The following is a 20,146-nucleotide window of genomic DNA, read 5'->3' on the forward strand; positions in this document are numbered from 1 at the left end:
TCGTCCCTGCTGCAGAAAACTCTCCCATATGGGGCTAAAATAGTAGCTTTAACATTTGCAAATGTGTGTGGAGAGTTGTGTGTCTGTATCTCGATTTGTGCGTGTGCAGTGGGATTTGTAAATGTGTGAGAAGATTTGAGTGTCTGTACAACAATCTGCAAATGTGTAAAACTACTTGTGTGTAATCCGTTTTGCAAATGTGTAAAAAATCCACAAATCTGTATTCAGATCTGCAAATGTGTACAGAGATTTGCAAATGTGTAAAAAATCCACAAACCTGTATTCAGATCTGCAAATGTGTGCAGAGATTTGCAAATGTGTAAAAAATCCACAAATCTGTATTCAGATCTGCAAATGTGTACAGAGATTTGCAAATGTGTAAAAAATCCACAAATCTGTATTCAGATCTGCAAATGTGTACTGAGATTCGCAAATGTGTAGATCAATCTGTAAGCACACACAGAGACACTTGTGTCTGAAGTGTTTTTGCTTCAAGACCCAGAAATACAGACAAATCATTGGTTACAAGTCAAGCGGTTTTTCGGTTGGCTCTCTTTACACACGTGATTTTTGCTACTGTTCTGCCGCGTGAGATGCACAAATGCGTGGAAGGATTTGTATGCGTATCTTTTCGATTTGTGTCCCCTTGCGCAGACTCACAGGCTCAAAGGCTCACATACTGCCCTGAGCGCAGGCTCACAGGCACACAGGCTGCCTCTTCCGGCTGTGGGAGGTCACGTGACTTTCAAGGATTTTACCAAAGCGTTTTGCTTCCAGACGGCTGATAAGGCAACTTGTTATAACTATATAACTTTCTCCCTTTAACGGCAAAGGTTTCTTGTTTTAATGAGAGACTTATCTTGCTAAAACCAGATAATTGTCTCATCATAACAACGCAACATACCCCGGCATCAGCTCGCGGGATATTTGAGTGTCATGGAGAAGAGGAGAGACGGAGGGGCGCCTTTTATTTCTTTTTAAAAAGTCGTCATTTGTCGGAGGAATGTATTTCTGCACTGAGGAGTGACAAGGTAAGTCGTGCATATACAGCAAGTCCTCTACTTGAAATTTTATCAATTCGGCAGTTATTTATATTTAACAACTATGCTATGGAAACAAGTTGCAGCCCTGTAGTACAGTCTCTGGCTCTGTTTACACGGTGAAAACAGGTTTGCGTTGCCTTTGTACCCTCCATTTACACATTACAAGGTTTAACTGTTGCTTAGGGGGGCTTTCAGCTATAGCTGTGGGTTTATTTACAACAGTTTGCAGCCGAAACAGTCCTCCGCGGTGCCAGCCGCTGTTTTCTTCTTCTGGGCAATTTGACCCGGAGCTTCAAAAATCACAGCGCTACTAGTGGTGCGTCATGGGAATTACACCGTTTAAGTACTCTAAACAGGGCCTGTGACTGCTAATGTACCTATTCCTTTATGTATTTGAATTAAATGTAATTAAAATAAATTTTAATTCGACACTCGTAAGGCTAATTAAAAGTATGTGTATTCTACACAATAAAAGTGAGGCTAGATAAAGCTACATTTATCCATATTTTATTGTGTCAAAACAAAGTGATGAATACAGAGCTTTCTAATGTGACTATTCACAAGCCAGTAAAGGACAGCTATTTATATCAGATCCATTAATAAACCCAGTCAACTACTGCTTTATGCTTTAATAAGGAGAAAAGCAAAAACTGATAATCGATTATTATTGCTGCAAATTCAAAAGTTAATATCAGAATTTATCAATAAAAGCACCTGGCAGCAAGGCACAACTGTTCTCAGTTTATTAGTTGTTGCATTTGTTTTTTCTGATGTCTTTTTAAACTTACTCAGAAAAGAAAACAAATCTTAATCAACAACATTGTTGCATTGTAGTCTAGGTTTGAGCAATTAAACATTGATCCAGTCTAACCTTTAATCACAATTTTAAACAGTAGCTATTCTCCTTCTGATGGGAATTCTGTAAAAGTACTTTTTAAAATTCCCATAAACAAAAACATTAAGGAGGACCAGGATTAAGATAGCTACATTAAAAATACAGCCAGAAAATCATGAATGTTCTCTTTTGCATCTTAGAATGCCTGTGCATTTGATCTGACACAAAATTTAAATACTTGAAAACTTTGAATTTGGAATATTTAGCTTCTCACATTTAGCAGAACTAATGTGCTCAATTTTTAGAAAGAGTAAATTAATTGTTATTTTTACCTTTTGTTTAAAATAAAAAACTTGAAAGAACGATAACAAAATCTCTGCTGTGTTTACAGGTTGGCATCTCTAAAGCTGAATACATGGATGGTGCTGTCCAAAAGTTACTTCTGGATATTTTGTTTCAGAGGTTGAGAAAAGAGGGGGTACCACAGCCAGAATTCATATCGACATGGAGACAGAGAATGGTACAATGAAAGACATTCAAAGATTTTTGCGTCTTGATGACAGCTATCCTGAAAACTACTTCATTGTGGGATCCAGCACCCACAGCCAGCACATCAACAGCCAGTACTGGATGAACCTTTTTCAAAAACTGAAGAATACAGATTACTTTACTGGTGACTTCTTGGATAAGCAGCCAATTCTACTCACCTGTTTAAATATCACTGAGGTGTGTTTGAATGTAAAAGATAAATACTATATGATATATGCTTTTAAATATGGAGTATGTACTTTAAGAACTTGTTTATTTTCTTGTCTTTCAGGAAGAACTCTTAAAGTGGTTCACTTATGGAACATAATTCGTAAGATTAGAGATACTATTGCTCCAAGTTGCCGGTCCTACATGATGTATACCCTTCCACGGCTTTTTGGTGAACAAGACAATCTCAAACAGGTTTCTGAGCAAGCGGCGGAAACTTGCACAGTCCAACGTCTTCAGAGGACCATTCACACGTGATGAGACAGTTCGAAGGATCATACCTTCTGATGACAGAGAACTTTCTTCATGCACCGTCCACACATGATGAAACAATTGAGTTATGCTTATTTTTAAGAGCTAATATACGCACAAACCTGTGACACGTGTGATATTTTCTTGTAAAAAAAAGAGTTTGTGGAGCAAATGACCTTGTGAGCCTGTTCAGAATGAACCTGTCACTTTCCCACACAGTCAGAAATAGGCAGCTGCAGACCCCACAACCCATAAAGGACAGGCAGTCAAAGAAATACAGATGGAAGGGGAAAAAAACAGACCTCTGTTTTCTTCGATTCCCATGTACTTAAAGGTTTCATCATGATGTACATAACTTTTTGAATTTTGCTGCTAGGTTTTATATTTTCTGTGATTCTTGTTGTGTTTGACAGTAAATATATGCTGCTACATATATTAGGACAATAACAAGAAATCTAACTTCACATTTGCCTTGTGATCTATCATGCAGGACACAAAATGTTTAAATGACATGTTCTGTAAACCCCACCACTGCTCCTCATATTCAAGACATAGTTTTTATATTTATAACAGCAAGAGTTATAGTTCTCTGTTACTGAACACTGAGACCCAAGTTATGTACTGTTTCACAATGACGATATGGTCGAATGATATATGAAAACCTTTAATGAATCTTTGGTAAAAACCCATTACAAAATGAAGTGTTATGGTTTGTGATCAAACCAACTCATTCTTTCCTTAGAAACATAACATTATACTGCAATGTTACATCAACTCACAGAAGAACATACATTAAAAGTACCTTTAACAAGTGCTCTGAAAGATCCTTTTGAAAGGAAGTTTTCTACCTCCAGAAGATGACCTAACTAGAACATGATCTATGAGTATTAAAAAGATCAATACATGGATCTCAAAAATGAACATGAGAAAATCCTTTTACATACAACAGACAAAAGTCTTTGTTAGAAATCTGGGCACTATTGCACTCAAAGCATTTATCAATTTTACAATCAACTTTGAAGAATATAAAAGAAAAATAATGCCCTATGGAAAGAAAAGGAAAATCAGTACAGTTTAAACACATGCTTCAGAATTTTTACCTTAAAGAAGCTTTATAGCAACAGCAATAATTTGACTTCAAAACTTGTATTTCACAATGTTGTTGGAGTAATCTTTTTAATCAGTATTTTTGCTCTATATCTTTGTCAGCAAAAACAAAAGCTAACTGACTCTATTGTGGCTCACTTCCATATGTTCCTGAAAACATGACCATTTTGAGTCAAATGGCAAACTTTCTTTTGAAATATATTACATAGTGGTATTACCTGTAACCAAAAACATTTTAGATCAAATTGGACTTTTTCCATGAAGATTTGCATGAAAAGAGTTTTTCAAGCAATGTCTGTCGAAGGACACCTCTTTCACCTTTCCCTTGGAACTCGAAGCAAAATCTCCAGGTGGCAATTCTGTCAGCATAGGTGGGAATGTAGATGACCAAGCTCTCATCATCCATGCTTGGTATAGCTGATATGTCTACAAGCACAATGAAATTATGGTTAATATAAAAAAGAAATAAACTAAAATGACTCTTTTAAGCACACAATTATTAATCTTTACAGCAGAATTTATGATTGTATGCATGACATGTTTTAAAAAAAATTAAGCTGCTTATCCGTATCTCTATATCTTTTTGTCAGCCTATCTCATTAACATCCATGAAGAACTTTTGCAGTCACAGGCCCTGTTTAGAGTACTTAAACGGTGTAATTCCCATGACGCACCACTAGTAGCGCTGTGATTTTTGAAGCTCCGGGTCAAATTGCCCAGAAGAAGAAAACAGCGGCTGGCACCGCGGAGGACTGTTTCGGCTGCAAACTGTTGTAAATAAACCCACAGCTATAGCTGAAAGCCCCCCTAAGCAACAGTTAAACCTTGTAATGTGTAAATGGAGGGTACAAAGGCAACGCAAACCTGTTTTCACCGTGTAAACAGAGCCAGAGACTGTACTACAGGGCTGCAACTTGTTTCCATAGCATAGTTGTTAAATATAAATAACTGCCGAATTGATAAAATTTCAAGTAGAGGACTTGCTGTATATGCACGACTTACCTTGTCACTCCTCAGTGCAGAAATACATTCCTCCGACAAATGACGACTTTTTAAAAAGAAATAAAAGGCGCCCCTCCGTCTCTCCTCTTCTCCATGACACTCAAATATCCCGCGAGCTGATGCCGGGGTATGTTGCGTTGTTATGATGAGACAATTATCTGGTTTTAGCAAGATAAGTCTCTCATTAAAACAAGAAACCTTTGCCGTTAAAGGGAGAAAGTTATATAGTTATAACAAGTTGCCTTATCAGCCGTCTGGAAGCAAAACGCTTTGGTAAAATCCTTGAAAGTCACGTGACCTCCCACAGCCGGAAGAGGCAGCCTGTGTGCCTGTGAGCCTGCGCTCAGGGCAGTATGTGAGCCTTTGAGCCTGTGAGTCTGCGCAAGGGGACACAAATCGAAAAGATACGCATACAAATCCTTCCACGCATTTGTGCATCTCACGCGGCAGAACAGTAGCAAAAATCACGTGTGTAAAGAGAGCCAACCGAAAAACCGCTTGACTTGTAACCAATGATTTGTCTGTATTTCTGGGTCTTGAAGCAAAAACACTTCAGACACAAGTGTCTCTGTGTGTGCTTACAGATTGATCTACACATTTGCGAATCTCAGTACACATTTGCAGATCTGAATACAGATTTGTGGATTTTTTACACATTTGCAAATCTCTGTACACATTTGCAGATCTGAATACAGATTTGTGGATTTTTTACACATTTGCAAATCTCTGCACACATTTGCAGATCTGAATACAGGTTTGTGGATTTTTTACACATTTGCAAATCTCTGTACACATTTGCAGATCTGAATACAGATTTGTGGATTTTTTACACATTTGCAAAACGGATTACACACAAGTAGTTTTACACATTTGCAGATTGTTGTACAGACACTCAAATCTTCTCACACATTTACAAATCCCACTGCACACGCACAAATCGAGATACAGACACACAACTCTCCACACACATTTGCAAATGTTAAAGCTACTATTTTAGCCCCATACTCCCACATGATGCCGCCACGTCTCACCAAGGAGATGGGCCGTTCAATTTGATGTGCAGTGTTAGTTTTCCCGCCAAATATAACACTTTGGAACTAAGGCAAAACGTTTATTTTGCTTTCGTCTGACCAGAACTGCAAACTTTAAATGTGAGTGGTAAGTAGTTGTCCTGTAAACAGGCCTGTGAAAGTACTTAGTTATCCGGCTCATCGCAACAGGAAACAGAGTTAAATCGGAGGCAACCAGACTTTCGCTCAGTTTTTCTGAAGACGTTTCGACACCTGAATTATGATGAGACTGCTCGTGTAATCTCTTTGAATGGTAAATGGACTGAACTTATATAGCGCTTTTCCAGTCATGCTGACCACCCAAAGCGCTGTACACTATAGCCACATTCACCCAGTCGCTCTCTCTAATGCACACACATTTATACACCGAGACACAGCTCGGTAGGCAACTTGGGGTTAAGTGCCTTGCCCAAGGGCACATCGACATGTGGCAAGGGGAAGCTGGAATCAAACCCACAACCTTCTGGTTGCCAGACGACTACTCAACCCATCAAGCCACAGTCGCCCAATTTTGGAATGAGTTGGAGGACCGAGCTGTAAACACTGGGGAGTTGGAAGCTAATTTCTCCCCTTCTGTTTAGTTTTGGCTTTTCTCTGTTGACCAAGATGTCTTCTTTCACCCCCCCCCCCTTTTTTAAACCATCTGTTCTCCCTGTCCAGAATCTGGACATCATTGTCAACAAAAGTGCGTTCTTTGCTCTCGAGGTGCAAGCGGACTGCTGACTCTTCCCCCGAGCTGCTGGTCCTTCTGTTTCTCCTCTTTTGCAGACGTAATGCTGTCCACCCGATAATTTAAAAGTTCTGATAACAGCGAGTTTCTGTTCCAGTGGGTGATGTAAGTTAAAATGCAGATATTGATCTGTGCGTGTAGGCTTCCGGTAAACCTGTTTTGAGATTCCCATCTTCCTTAATGTGTACCACACAGCAGTCGTCTCTTTGGTGATTTGGTTTCTTCTCTAATCAATGCTCTCCTGCATCAGCATGTCACTTTAGGTGGACCAGGCTTGGTTGGTTTCATGGTGTGCCTTCTTGCAGCGAGGTACCGCTGCTGCCAACCGTGCCACCATGCAACTCAAACCTTAATAAGGGAATAGTTGATCCTTGCGTAATGAAGGAGATTGCTGCAGCTCAGAATGAATCCTTACTGTAATAGTAATAATAATAATTATTACAGAATGAATCCTTACTGGTCCAGACTGAATGTTTTTTTTTTCTAGAATCATGTTAAGCTTCTCTGTCATGTCCAAAAACAGAAAATATTTTATTTTCTTTTTTGGGTAATATTTAATGTGCTGTTGTTTGCATCAACCAAGGAAATATGTCCCTGGTAGGCAACTTACATTTTTTTTGTAGAAAATCATGATGACAGACAACCTGGACTAGCTCCTTGAGTTTTGTTCATGAAGTTGAGGATTTCTATAAAATCCCTGCTGCAGTGATTTTATTTAGGTTTAGGAAGACGGAGAGACCTTCCATCTGGGAAAAGAGCTTTACTGACCTTTTGTTTTAGAAAAGGGCTTAAGAGTTATTTTCTCTTTACAGATTGAGAGCTCAGTTGGGTAATCGAGGGGAGATGGGAACATTTTCGCAGATGGACATCTTATTCTGTACAGAAGACAAGTGTGATCCTTTTTCTCATTAAGCTGTGGTTTTCTGCACTCTGGGAGCCCGTCCACATCGACAATTTTGACATCCTGACTCCTGCTCTTACTGATACACCTAATCACACACAGTAATAGCTGTCTGTGTGTGTGTGTCTGTGTACTGTTTAGGTCAAAATCTTTCTCAAAAATGCAAATTAAAGTAAACTGAACAGGACAGGGCGCATTCCTTCAACCGTCAGCAGGGTAGGAGGTGAGGACAAGCTGTACAAATGAAAACGGTTTCTGTTAGGGGCAAAGCTGTTTTACCGGTGGAGGAGGGAAGAGAGAGAAGTTTTAAGTGCAGTTGGACTTTATTCGTCATTACATCCTGGAAACGCAATGGACCAATTACGAAAGACTAAAAACGGACAGAGATCACCTCCTGGATAACACACAGCCTGAAATTTGTCACATTTTGCACACTCACTGACTTCATTGATAAAGACAATATTCTCATCTTGGCACCCTGACTTAAACTTTTATGTTTATGTCAATCCCAAGACATCTTAAAGGTAGAATTCAGTAAATAAACTGACTGCTGCTCACCATTGTGAATTTGACCGGGACAGAGACGTATGCCACGGCGGAAATATGCTGCTTCTAACGGTGGACAAACCATGTCTACCCTACCAATCACCTGGCCAGGTAGAGCATGGTGTACACCCAGTAGCCACTGCCTTTTTTGCACATTTTAGTTTCAAGGTCCTCAAAACACTTTTATCAGAGATAATATCAGTACAATAAAAACAATACAATTGTCATTTGTTCTGTCTTTCAAATACATTTTCTACAGAGACAACAGCAGACTTGATTGGTAATGAAGTGAAATTATCACAATTGAAATATAAACTGCATACTATCTGTGATTTACATGATCAACAGAAGATCCATTGCAAACATTGTTTACTATGTTGTTTGCTTGTTTGTTTGTTTTTTCAGTCTCGCCCAACAGCGTGCGTATCTTTGGGTCTGTCGATGCGATAGACGAACTCTGCAGGCAGGAAATATCCCAGGTACTCTACGATGTCGGGCGTGGTGTCAGTGTAGTAGTGACCGCCCTCTCCGTGGTGGCTGAACCCGTGGGTGTGCTCCACACGCAGGTCCAAGCCCTGCAAACACGGGACGTAAGAAAGTCAATGCAGGAACCGTGATCCGTTTTCGTGCATCTTATAAGAGATGGGCGTGTGTCGTCTTCACTCACCGGGTCTCTGGATACGAGCACAGACTGGCAGACGAGGGGGGCGCTGACCTCAAAGTGCTTCAACCAGTCGTTGACGTCGTCGCTGGTGTTGAGAGGGCAGGCTGAGAACTCTCTTGGCTGTCAATGATCCAAAGCACAAAAACAAATTAACGGCAGTATCTCTCAGTAGACAAGCCTGGAATACAAATGGGCCGGCTCCTGGTATCCAGGTACACCAAGGTTCTAAGGCTTAGATTAAAACAACTAACATTCCTATGGTTTAAGGTCCTTCAATGAGATATCAGAAAAAAACATTATAGTGATTATAGTTCTCTCTAGCTGGAGGCACAGAGTAATGCCATACTGTCTCCGATCCCTCTGTTGCTACACACTGCTGACCGACTGGCTGAAAGAAGGCTACTATGTTTTCTTCTACTTTAACAGCAAAAAACAACCAAAAATTGGTCTTTTTTTTAAATATTTCAAATAAAAAGAAATTCTGACAATCATGTGGAGGAAACTAAAGGAGCATCACTGATCACTTTGTTGTGCCAGTTCAGACGTGACAGAAAGCGGTAACGGACTACGTTACCCATGATGCAATGTGGTCAAAATGGCCACCAACTCATGTGGTCAAAATGGCCACCAACTCCCATCACGCAACACGGCAAAATGGCCGCCGATCAAGGAAACAGCATCAATTCGGGACGTAACGGACTGCGTTACCCATGATGCAATGTGGTCAAAATGGCCACCAACTCCCATCACGCAACACGGCAAAATGGCCGCCGATCAAGATAAGGTTGCTATAGTGATGGCTATAAAAGCCGATCACACACGATGAGCTTCCTTCTTCCCTGGCTTTTAGCCAACCCGAGAAGACACGCACAGCTGATTCCCACGCCACGTGTTCGATTGCTCGCTGGACCGAGATTTTTCGACGCAACGGTTATTCCCTGCTTTATAACAGGAGGTCGACTTAAATAAGTACTTTTAAATTCCCTCTGATCAAAAGACTGAGAGACGCCGCATCTCCCAGTGATCGAAGAGGACCCCGCTTTTGTCTGGCCAACAAAGCGACTGTTGAACCCGGAGGAAGAAACGAAGCAGCTTCTTCCCCGTTCCGCTGCAGCCTGTGGACAACTGCGCTCGTCGAAGCGCGTCCAGAAAGCCACACTCGGAGCGTTCCGGACCAGCCCCGAGGCAACTCAAAGTAACGGGGTTTTTCCCCTTTCATTTCTGTTTCACCAACAGGGTGTTTAGAAGTGCCTGGGCAGGCGTAGAACTTTGTAGGTGTTGGTTAATGCTTTTATTCCACGACGAAGTTGGAATTATTTTGCTGAACATTTTCTTTGTATGTGCATGTATTTTACAATTGATTTTGCTGTGTTGATTTGTGATTCATCAATAACCCCGCCGTGGGTTACCGCCTTATTTCTTTGCATCTTTTCCCTGCTCCCCCCCCCCTCTCTCTTTTCGCTTCTCCTTATCAGTTTAATCTCTTTGTCCGAGCAAGTCGCGGGCTTTGCTTTAAACTCCCAGTTAGCTACGCCCCTCGAAGCGAGGCATTACCCCATCAGCGTAAGCGTGGTTACGTCATTAGGACCTCCCCTCATACGTCATCGTAGCAGCCATCTTGGGAGGGTCACGTGTATCTGAACTGTAGGTAGCTTAGCTGAATTAGCTTTCGTAAGATATCAAAGCGTCCAGTGAGATTCCCGAAGCTGTTCTGTCTATCAATGCTGATACGTGAAATGCCGGTGTTTCGAGGGCGGTGTTAAACAACTTTGAGTTAAGTTAAGATCTGCTAACCGCTCATTTTAATCCATTGTTTATTTTGTTTTATTCTTTATTTCCACATATATATTTTGCATGTTTTAGTTTAGTAATGAGTAAGAATTCCAAAGTTGTTTGAATCAGAGAATTACTGTAACAGGGAATTGCTTTTGGTTCAATAAAACCAACCACTGCGGAATAGACATTGTTTTGTGTTCAGTCCAATTCACAGTTGCCTGGGTATTCAGAAATCAGAGCTAACCTCCTTTGGAGTTAACATCTGACATTAATACAGAGACAATATCATTGGATGGTGATAAGGAATAAGGATTTAAACTCTAATTGCAGTTACATTGGGGTTCTCACAGCCTGCTGGATAAACCTGGTCGGTGAACAGTCCGACCTGATCATTTATTCCAGCATAAATGAGTTCATAACAGCAAGTTAACTAATGCATTAGTGGTATAAATACTTATAAGCTTATAGCTAATATCACCACCATTTGAACTATATTTGTTATAGCGAAATTTTGAGTTGAATGATTTATTATTTAAATTATAATACCAAATTATAATTAATAATAATAATAAGCATATTCAACCAGCTTATGGCATAGCATAAATTGGCTTTTCCCGGTGTGGGCTGGAGTCTACTTATTGGCGTTCCTTTAGACTAAATCGAATAACCAGCAACTTATGAATTTAATGAACACAATCCATATTCCAGCATTTTGACTGCTCACCTTGCCAAAAGGACTATTCAGTCATAATTGATTAAGGAGGTATCATTACTAAATATATACGTGTTTGTGGTGGTTTGAGGTTGTTAACCCGAGGTTTGAATATTGATTTCTGGACTGGAAGTCAGCTAGATTGAAATACACAGCAGCCAGCGTCTGCTACTTGTCAATCAGAGTCTGTGTCGTGTTCTGCTTTGAAAAAAGAGACCTTGCCTCCATCTGGTGGCCAGGATAGGTAGTTGCAGTCACGGTTTTAAAGACAGCTTAGATCGCTCAGTGTCCCGGAGGGACAGTTTTGAAAGTCAGTTTCTTTAAACTTACCTTACGGTTACGCCCCTTTGTCTTTTTTAATTTTATTTTATTCATTTTTTTTTTCTCTTTCCTCCCTTATTCCCCTTCTGCTCATCATAAGTGGTCAAAATTGAGCTGTGATTTTGAAACTAAGGTTGCAATTTAGCGGTTTTTAACTGTCATTCTTTGCCACCTCTGAAGCTCCAAGACACTGCTATTTTCCACACATGTGTAGAGCACCTGTTCTGAAATAACTTGCATCACAAACAAAGCCACAGCTTTATCATTTAATTACTGGCCGAAAGGTTAGTGGTCCATGTCACTCAAAGTTAATATTCTCAAAGTTAAACAAGCATATTAACCGTTCCTAAAACAAAGGAGTTGTAAGTCGCAGGGTTGATTTTCCCCTGCGCAGCCTAATTAAACGCACGTATTTGAACCCACTTACTGCAGTAAAGTGAGTCATAGTGCGTGTTTGCTGTTAACAGTTAAAGTGAAGCCACTTAACAGTTGTGTTAGCAGTTGTTGTTTAGCGCTGAGCTAAACTAAAGTGTATGCGTTGTTGCTTAGTGCTAAACTAGAATACAGCGTTGTTATTTGTTGTCTGTCATTTAGCGCTCTGCTAAACTACAGTGTTACTTGTTGTGTTGTTATCCATAGCTGACAAAGAATGGATAGTAGCGGTTCTTCAGTCAAAGGAGCTGAAGGTCCAAACCATTCCATTGGAATGGAGGCCCAGGATGTCATTAGCTCACTGCTTAAAATGACACCGGACGAACAAACCCGTCTGAATCAGTTTAACATAAAGGACTGTGAGAGGAGAATTCAGGAATTGGTGGAGGAGGTCCAGAGCAAACCTAAACATAGACTGGTAGCAGATGTTTTGGGTGAATTAACTGCGTTATACCACCGAAGGTTAACGCTAGAGACCGATCTGTGTAACAGAGAGGTTGAGATGCGGATCGCAGCTGAGGAAAGAATCAGGGAGCTAGAACAGAGAAGTGTTCAGGGCAGCTGTCATCTCACAGAGGAGCGAGAGGAGGATCGCATTAGCTTGCAGACAGAAGGATCTGAGTGTGAGAACTCCAAAGGAAAACATGGAGATCACACCTGGAGGACATTGGATGAACTGGGCCCCCAGACACCTTCTGAGCAAAGGGTAAGCGAAGGTCAGGACAGATATAGCAGTGTGATACGGAAAGAAATGCCTAAACAACTTAGGGTGGCAATCAGGACTGATCCACATGATGTAAATCATGGGAAAACACCTGCTTCCCACCTGACCCCTGACACGGTCCGCTGTGATCTTTTCCCCCCACCAGGGCGACGAGAGCACCGTTCCTGGGACACAGGTGAACCCCACTCCTCTGAACTGCGTCCACAGACAAGAGTTCATGACAGGGGGGGTCCCCCTGCGTCCCACGAACGGCCGCCGATGCCAGGTGGGTGGTCAGAACTGGAGCCTCCCTCCTATCGTGGTTACCGCAGGCAGGAGTCGTCAGGAGAGGACTCAGATGGACCAGCTCCGATCCCTGAACAGGGACTGCGGATGCGTCAACTTGAGTCCCTGGCCCGAGACATAGAGCGTTTTGATCCTAGCAATACAGAATCCACCATTGATGACTATCTCAGAGAGGTAGAGCGCTGTCTGCTAGACTTATATAGCCCCTCAGCTCGAGAAAAGTTGAAGCTTATCTGGAAAACCACGTCCAGAAGTGTCCATGTTTTCATAGAAAGCCTCCCTCCAGCTACACGTGACCGTTATTCAGCTCTTTGTCAGGCTTTAAGAGAAGAATATTCGGCGTTTACAGACCCAGCTTCGGCCACTCTTGGAGCTTTTGCAATTCAGCAAAAGAGAACTGAAGCACCAAAAGAGTACTACCGTCGCTTGCGGGCTGCTTACTTTCAGGGACGAAATGCTCCCGGCTTGGAGGAAGACCACACTTTCAAATCTTTGTTCCTCCATAATCTTCATGAAAGCGTGCGTTATGAGGTTACCATGCATTGTAGAACCAAGAAACTTACCATGCAGGAAATCAGGAAATACGCGCAGGTGGCATGGGAAACACGTGTCCGGCCCAACAAAGGAGCCGATAGTGATAAAAAGGTTCTGCAGATTCAAGCCGAACCAGAAAAGAGTTTAGGTCTGGAGGGACATGAGATGCCTCCCCTCAAACCTAAAACTAGATTTGGCCCTGAGAAGCAACATGGTTTTGAGCCGCAGCAGAAGAAAGCTTCCCAGGATAGGAGAGGTCAGCATGGCAGCATGGAAGGTGAGAGGTTTCAAAAATGGCACAGGCCGGATCCAGCTCGATACGGTAAGCAAACTGACAGCCCAGAAAGGTCGAAAAGCACACATGACAACAAAGGCTGGAACCTGCGCATGGAGTCAATGAGAAAGGAGATAGAGGAGACTTTTCGCAGGTTGCTAGCCGAAACAGTGCATCAGATCGCGCCGCAGCCGTACCAGCCACCATCCAATCCTGTCGACCCTCCAGGTAAGCCAGGCCCAAAACCCCTGTCAGCATGACTAGGCGTGGACCAGGCTTCCCCTTTTAACAGAGTTTATCTGATTAAGGGGGGGGGACCAACCGAAAATTCACCGACAACCTTCTAAGATCCCATCAGCAGGTGATCAGAAAGCCACTTTTCTAAGGTTTCTAGGTGAGCTAAACCATCATGAAAATGCACACCGCTTATACTGCTCGACAGTTATCGGAGGATGTGTAACTGCAAATGCTCTTTTAGACACGGGTTCCGAGATCAGTCTAATGTGCTCAGATTTGTTTGATGAGGTGACCAGAGCTATGGTGTCTCTTGGGAAACCGTTCCAGGTGGAGACCTGTGACGTGGGCATCACCAGCTACACTCAGGATCAGTCATGCATCACCAAACGGGCGTGGTTAGACATCACTTTCCGTGACATGACCCTGGTGCACCCCATCTACATATGTACTTTGGACACAGAACCTTTTCTTGTGGGTCAGGACCTGTTGAACAGGTTAGCCCCACTCATTGACTGCTATCATGGTCATCTTTGGGCCCAAGTGGGGACTCCCAAGCCCCTCACTTCTGGAAGTGGACTGTCCGTCCCTATCAACCAGGTGACATGCTCCGAGGAGCCCAAAGAACTTTTAGCACCATCTCTGCCTTCAACAGAGCTGATTTCCAAATCCTCTGACACACCCCTGCTTGAGCTGAACAATCGCTCAGCTTACCTTTTAGTGGAGAATCCAACCCACATGCCGATCCAAGTGGTGGCGAAGAAACCTCTAGGGGTGCTCATCGAAAGCTCTTTCCACGACTTTGAGCTGAGCATTCCCGTCATCGGAGACCTGCCCTTATCCTTGACCGGCAGACAGGACTCTCCAGACACCGTGTTTACTTTTCCTTCCAACATGATCCAAATCAGGCGACACGAAGCTCTGCCTGCTGGATCCATTTGTGGTGCAACGCTTGAAGCTGAAGGAAATCTGTTGGTGTATGCGATAGCAACCAACCCAACAGAACCAGCACCAAATCAACCAGGGGACCAGGACTCACCCACTGAGCCCTACCCTGGCTTCGAAACAGAAATCATGCAACAGCTGGAAAAAGCTGATGCACTGACCACTGAAACAGAGGAAACGGCACTTAAGGAGCTGTTTTATGAGTTTCAGCCCATTCAGCCCAAAGATTCAAACGAACTTGGGATCACACTGACACACGTCCATGACTCACCAGTAGGAGAACACAGAAGCTGCAAAGCTAATCTGACAACTCTCCCACAGATGACGTCCCGGCCTTCAACGGCCCAGGACACCCAGGAGTATGTACAAGGCTGCTTAACCTGCAGCCAGTTACAACCCACACGACCACTAGACCAAGCCCTGCTTCAGCGAAGGGGGGTTACATTTCCGTGGTCACATTTGCAGACTGACTGGATCGGTCCAGTCCCCAAATCGTCAAGAGGTAACAGATATCTTTTGACAATAACAGGCAGTTTCACAGAATGGGTCGAATGTCTGCCGGCACCGAATGACACCGCTGTCACCACAGCAGCCCTGCTGCTAAATCACGTTTTCAGCCGGTGGGGCCTTCCCCTGTCCATCGACTCGGACAGAGGAACGTCAAACATTATGACCGTGCTTTTCAACATGTTGGGCGTGGAAGTTAAATTCCACATCACCTACCGCCCACAGTCATCCGGACAGGTGGAGCGAATGAACTGCACCGTGGCCAGCATGTCAAAGGAACATGCCAGCAGCCATGACAGGGACCGGGATACAAAGCTTCCCCTGGTCCTAATGCTAGTCCGCTCTACCTCACCATGCTCCACAGGGATGACACTTTTCCAGATGATGACAGGAAGACAAAGGACACTTCCCCTGAATCTCATCTACCAGCCCGTAGACGTCAGTGTGACAACCGTCTACACTGCACACCAGTGCGTCACTGACTTAAAAGACCGTCTCCGAACGACTTTCGCGTGGCCTCGAAAGAACCTAGAAGCCAGCGTGCAAAGTCCAGAGTACACATGGGTTCATGCGAACCAAATTAAACCGTCCACCAAACTCTCCTCACAGGGAACGGAGCCTAACTCCGCCCCCGCCGAAGAGAACAATGCATAGCATTAAATAGGACAAGTGCATGTTCAATCAAGACACTTTAAACATGCACTAATAAAGCAAGTGTCCATACATAACTTCACGTCCATAATTTCACACTCAGCCATAACACCATGCATTGCTTTGGAAACGCTCACAGAAGTGGTAAAGAATGACATGATGTATACTCAGGTTGTTAGAGATTTAATGCAGGACCTCACTCGAGAGGTTAGTTCATCCATAAATAGCCTTGCTGAAGGACGGATTCCTCCGTACCTGGTACCAGTAGATTTGGTTGAAAAGGTTCTCAAATCTGCCTCTAGTGAAACACTGCAACCACCACAAATACACCTGGCGCACAGCCTAGGTAGTGCAATTCCGATATTTGTAAATCCTGACAACTTGGAGATAGGATTTATGCTAAACCTTCCCATCATTGAAAGAGCTAATGTGTATAGGCTTAAATCAGTATTGAATGTCGGTTTTTGGCAAGGTGAGACCCACGTACACCTACAAACTCCCTCAATATTGGCCTATCATGATGCTGATCCCAAACTTTATTTAGTCCCTAATTTGGATTTGTGTACCAAAACCAAAGACATCCACTGGGTATGCTCAAGCAACCCATTTATCAGAGATTGAAATAATAGATGTCTTTAAGGGATACAATTTCAGCATTGATGTCGGCATTGAAAGACAGCTTTTACTTGCAGGCACGCAGCTGATTAAATTCAGTCTCACTCCATCAGAGTTGAGCTCGGTCCCTCTGCTTCGCTTCCCCAGAGCTACAGAGTCGACCGACACTCACATTATGACCATTATTGTGGTTCTCCTTGTATTTGGATGGGCCATCACTACTGCGATGGCGTATGCAGCATACAAGCAGATCAAACAGTTGCAAACCAGGGTTGACACCCTCACCCTTGTCGCTCCCAGGTTCGTAGCACCAGCTCCTTGAAGGCCATAAGCTGATTAGACTACGAACCGCTGTCTCTTTCCTTTCCCTTTTTCCTTCTCTCCTTTCTTTGGTTCAAAGTTCAAACCTGATGACCAATGAATGTATTGACGATGGTGATTGTGAAGTTTGCATTTCTTTTTTTTTATTACTTTATTGTTGCCTTATTAGCCAATAGAAATGACTAGCTATAGCTTAGTCCTGCCCAGGCTAGGTCACTGACCCAGGCACAATGAATGCTTCGTTTTTCCTCCTCTTGGATGATGAACTGAACTGCATGAATCCCAATGGACTACTAGAAAGACTATTAGGTTGTTCCACTCATGCACAACGGATTTTCGTCACGCCAGAATGGACTTGGTTGTAGCTTTAAAGACTGTGACCAGCATCCCACTCTTCAAAGCTAAAGGGGGGTATGTTGTGCCAGTTCAGACGTGACAGAAAGCGGTAACGGACTACGTTACCCATGATGCAATGTGGTCAAAATGGCCACCAACTCATGTGGTCAAAATGGCCACCAACTCCCATCACGCAACACGGCAAAATGGCCGCCGATCAAGGAAACAGCATCAATTCGGGACGTAACGGACTGCGTTACCCATGATGCAATGTGGTCAAAATGGCCACCAACTCCCATCACGCAACACGGCAAAATGGCCGCCGATCAAGATAAGGTTGCTATAGTGATGGCTATAAAAGCCGATCACACACGATGAGCTTCCTTCTTCCCTGGCTTTTAGCCAACCCGAGAAGACACGCACAGCTGATTCCCACGCCACGTGTTCGATTGCTCGCTGGACCGAGATTTTTCGACGCAACGGTTATTCCCTGCTTTATAACAGGAGGTCGACTTAAATAAGTACTTTTAAATTCCCTCTGATCAAAAGACTGAGAGACGCCGCATCTCCCAGTGATCGAAGAGGACCCCCGCTTTTGTCTGGCCAACAAAGCGACTGTTGAACCCGGAGGAAGAAACGAAGCAGCTTCTTCCCCGTTCCGCTGCAGCCTGTGGACAACTGCGCTCGTCGAAGCGCGTCCAGAAAGCCACACTCGGAGCGTTCCGGACCAGCCCCGAGGCAACTCAAAGTAACGGGGTTTTTCCCCTTTCATTTCTGTTTCACCAACAGGGTGTTTAGAAGTGCCTGGGCAGGCGTAGAACTTTGTAGGTGTTGGTTAATGCTTTTATTCCACGACGAAGTTGGAATTATTTTGCTGAACATTTTCTTTGTATGTGCATGTATTTTACAATTGATTTTGCTGTGTTGATTTGTGATTCATCAATAACCCCGCCGTGGGTTACCGCCTTATTTCTTTGCATCTTTTCCCTGCTCCCCCCCCCCCTCTCTCTTTTCGCTTCTCCTTATCAGTTTAATCTCTTTGTCCGAGCAAGTCGCGGGCTTTGCTTTAAACTCCCAGTTAGCTACGCCCCTCGAAGCGAGGCATTACCCCATCAGCGTAAGCGTGGTTACGTCATTAGGACCTCCCCTCATACGTCATCGTAGCAGCCATCTTGGGAGGGTCACGTGTATCTGAACTGTAGGTAGCTTAGCTGAATTAGCTTTCGTAAGATATCAAAGCGTCCAGTGAGATTCCCGAAGCTGTTCTGTCTATCAATGCTGATACGTGAAATGCCGGTGTTTCGAGGGCGGTGTTAAACAACTTTGAGTTAAGTTAAGATCTGCTAACCGCTCATTTTAATCCATTGTTTATTTTGTTTTATTCTTTATTTCCACATATATATTTTGCATGTTTTAGTTTAGTAATGAGTAAGAATTCCAAAGTTGTTTGAATCAGAGAATTACTGTAACAGGGAATTGCTTTTGGTTCAATAAAACCAACCACTGCGGAATAGACATTGTTTTGTGTTCAGTCCAATTCACAGTTGCCTGGGTATTCAGAAATCAGAGCTAACCTCCTTTGGAGTTAACATCTGACATTAATACAGAGACAATATCATTGGATGGTGATAAGGAATAAGGATTTAAACTCTAATTGCAGTTACATTGGGGTTCTCACAGCCTGCTGGATAAACCTGGTCGGTGAACAGTCCGACCTGATCATTTATTCCAGCATAAATGAGTTCATAACAGCAAGTTAACTAATGCATTAGTGGTATAAATACTTATAAGCTTATAGCTAATATCACCACCATTTGAACTATATTTGTTATAGCGAAATTTTGAGTTGAATGATTTATTATTTAAATTATAATACCAAATTATAATTAATAATAATAATAAGCATATTCAACCAGCTTATGGCATAGCAACTTTCATTAAAAGATTAGTTCTGACTCTTGGAAGTGGGGTTCTTCGCAGTTATCAGTAAGTTCCCTTAGCCGTGGTAGAAAGATGTCATATCACCATGAGCATGGTCCTCGGCGTGGTGGATGTTAACGAGCTAGTCAGACGTGCTTCATTGTTTTCAGCCAACTCCAGCAGTTTAAAAGGCAAATCGTGGGATGAAGCGCCATGTTAGCGGATCTTAAAAGTTTACTTTTGTCCAGCCGAACAACCTCTGTGTTCCTTGTGGAGCTAATGTCCGGTAACGCCTGCATCACTCCAACGGATCAGCTGCAAATCATTCATCTGCTATAGTTCCACCGAGAACGCAGTAAACGTTTGGATTTTTGCATCAGTTGTGCAGCAGACCCCAGAGATGGCATCTTCCAGTACAATCCAGATTTTTTTTAGCTGTTTGAAAGTTACGATGTGAACTTTCCACCACCCTGAATATTTTTAGATGTTTCTTTTCCAACCAGCTTTACTGTAAAATGACACCTTTCCACTATGGGTAAAGAAATTTGTACCAATAATGACAACTTTACAGAAGCTCGGTGGGAAAACTAAAAGGAATTAGATTGTGTTAGACGTTTTGTCAACAATCTCTGTGTCAATTTGTCTCACAGTCC

General features: G+C 42.9%; 1 protein-coding gene and 1 long non-coding RNA gene across 3 annotated transcripts in view; one reads left to right on the forward strand and one right to left on the reverse strand.

Annotated features, from left to right (window-relative positions):
- Positions 1-20,146, reverse strand: part of LOC105932194 (transmembrane protein 211) — a 262,430-nt gene that overhangs the window by 188,055 nt on the left and 54,229 nt on the right. The gene's annotated exons all lie outside the window — the stretch shown is intronic.
- On the forward strand, positions 992-3,699 carry LOC118564594. 2 transcript variants are annotated; one of them, XR_004931962.1, is made up of 3 exons: positions 992-1,031; positions 2,270-2,604; positions 2,699-3,699. It is a non-coding gene; the product is annotated as an uncharacterized LOC118564594 (long non-coding RNA). The 2 variants fall into 2 exon arrangements; XR_004931961.1 differs by lacking the exon at positions 992-1,031 and having other exon boundaries at positions 1,432-2,604.

Source organism: Fundulus heteroclitus, chromosome 11 (assembly GCF_011125445.2).
Source record: "Fundulus heteroclitus isolate FHET01 chromosome 11, MU-UCD_Fhet_4.1, whole genome shotgun sequence".
Lineage (NCBI taxonomy): Eukaryota > Metazoa > Chordata > Actinopteri > Cyprinodontiformes > Fundulidae > Fundulus > Fundulus heteroclitus.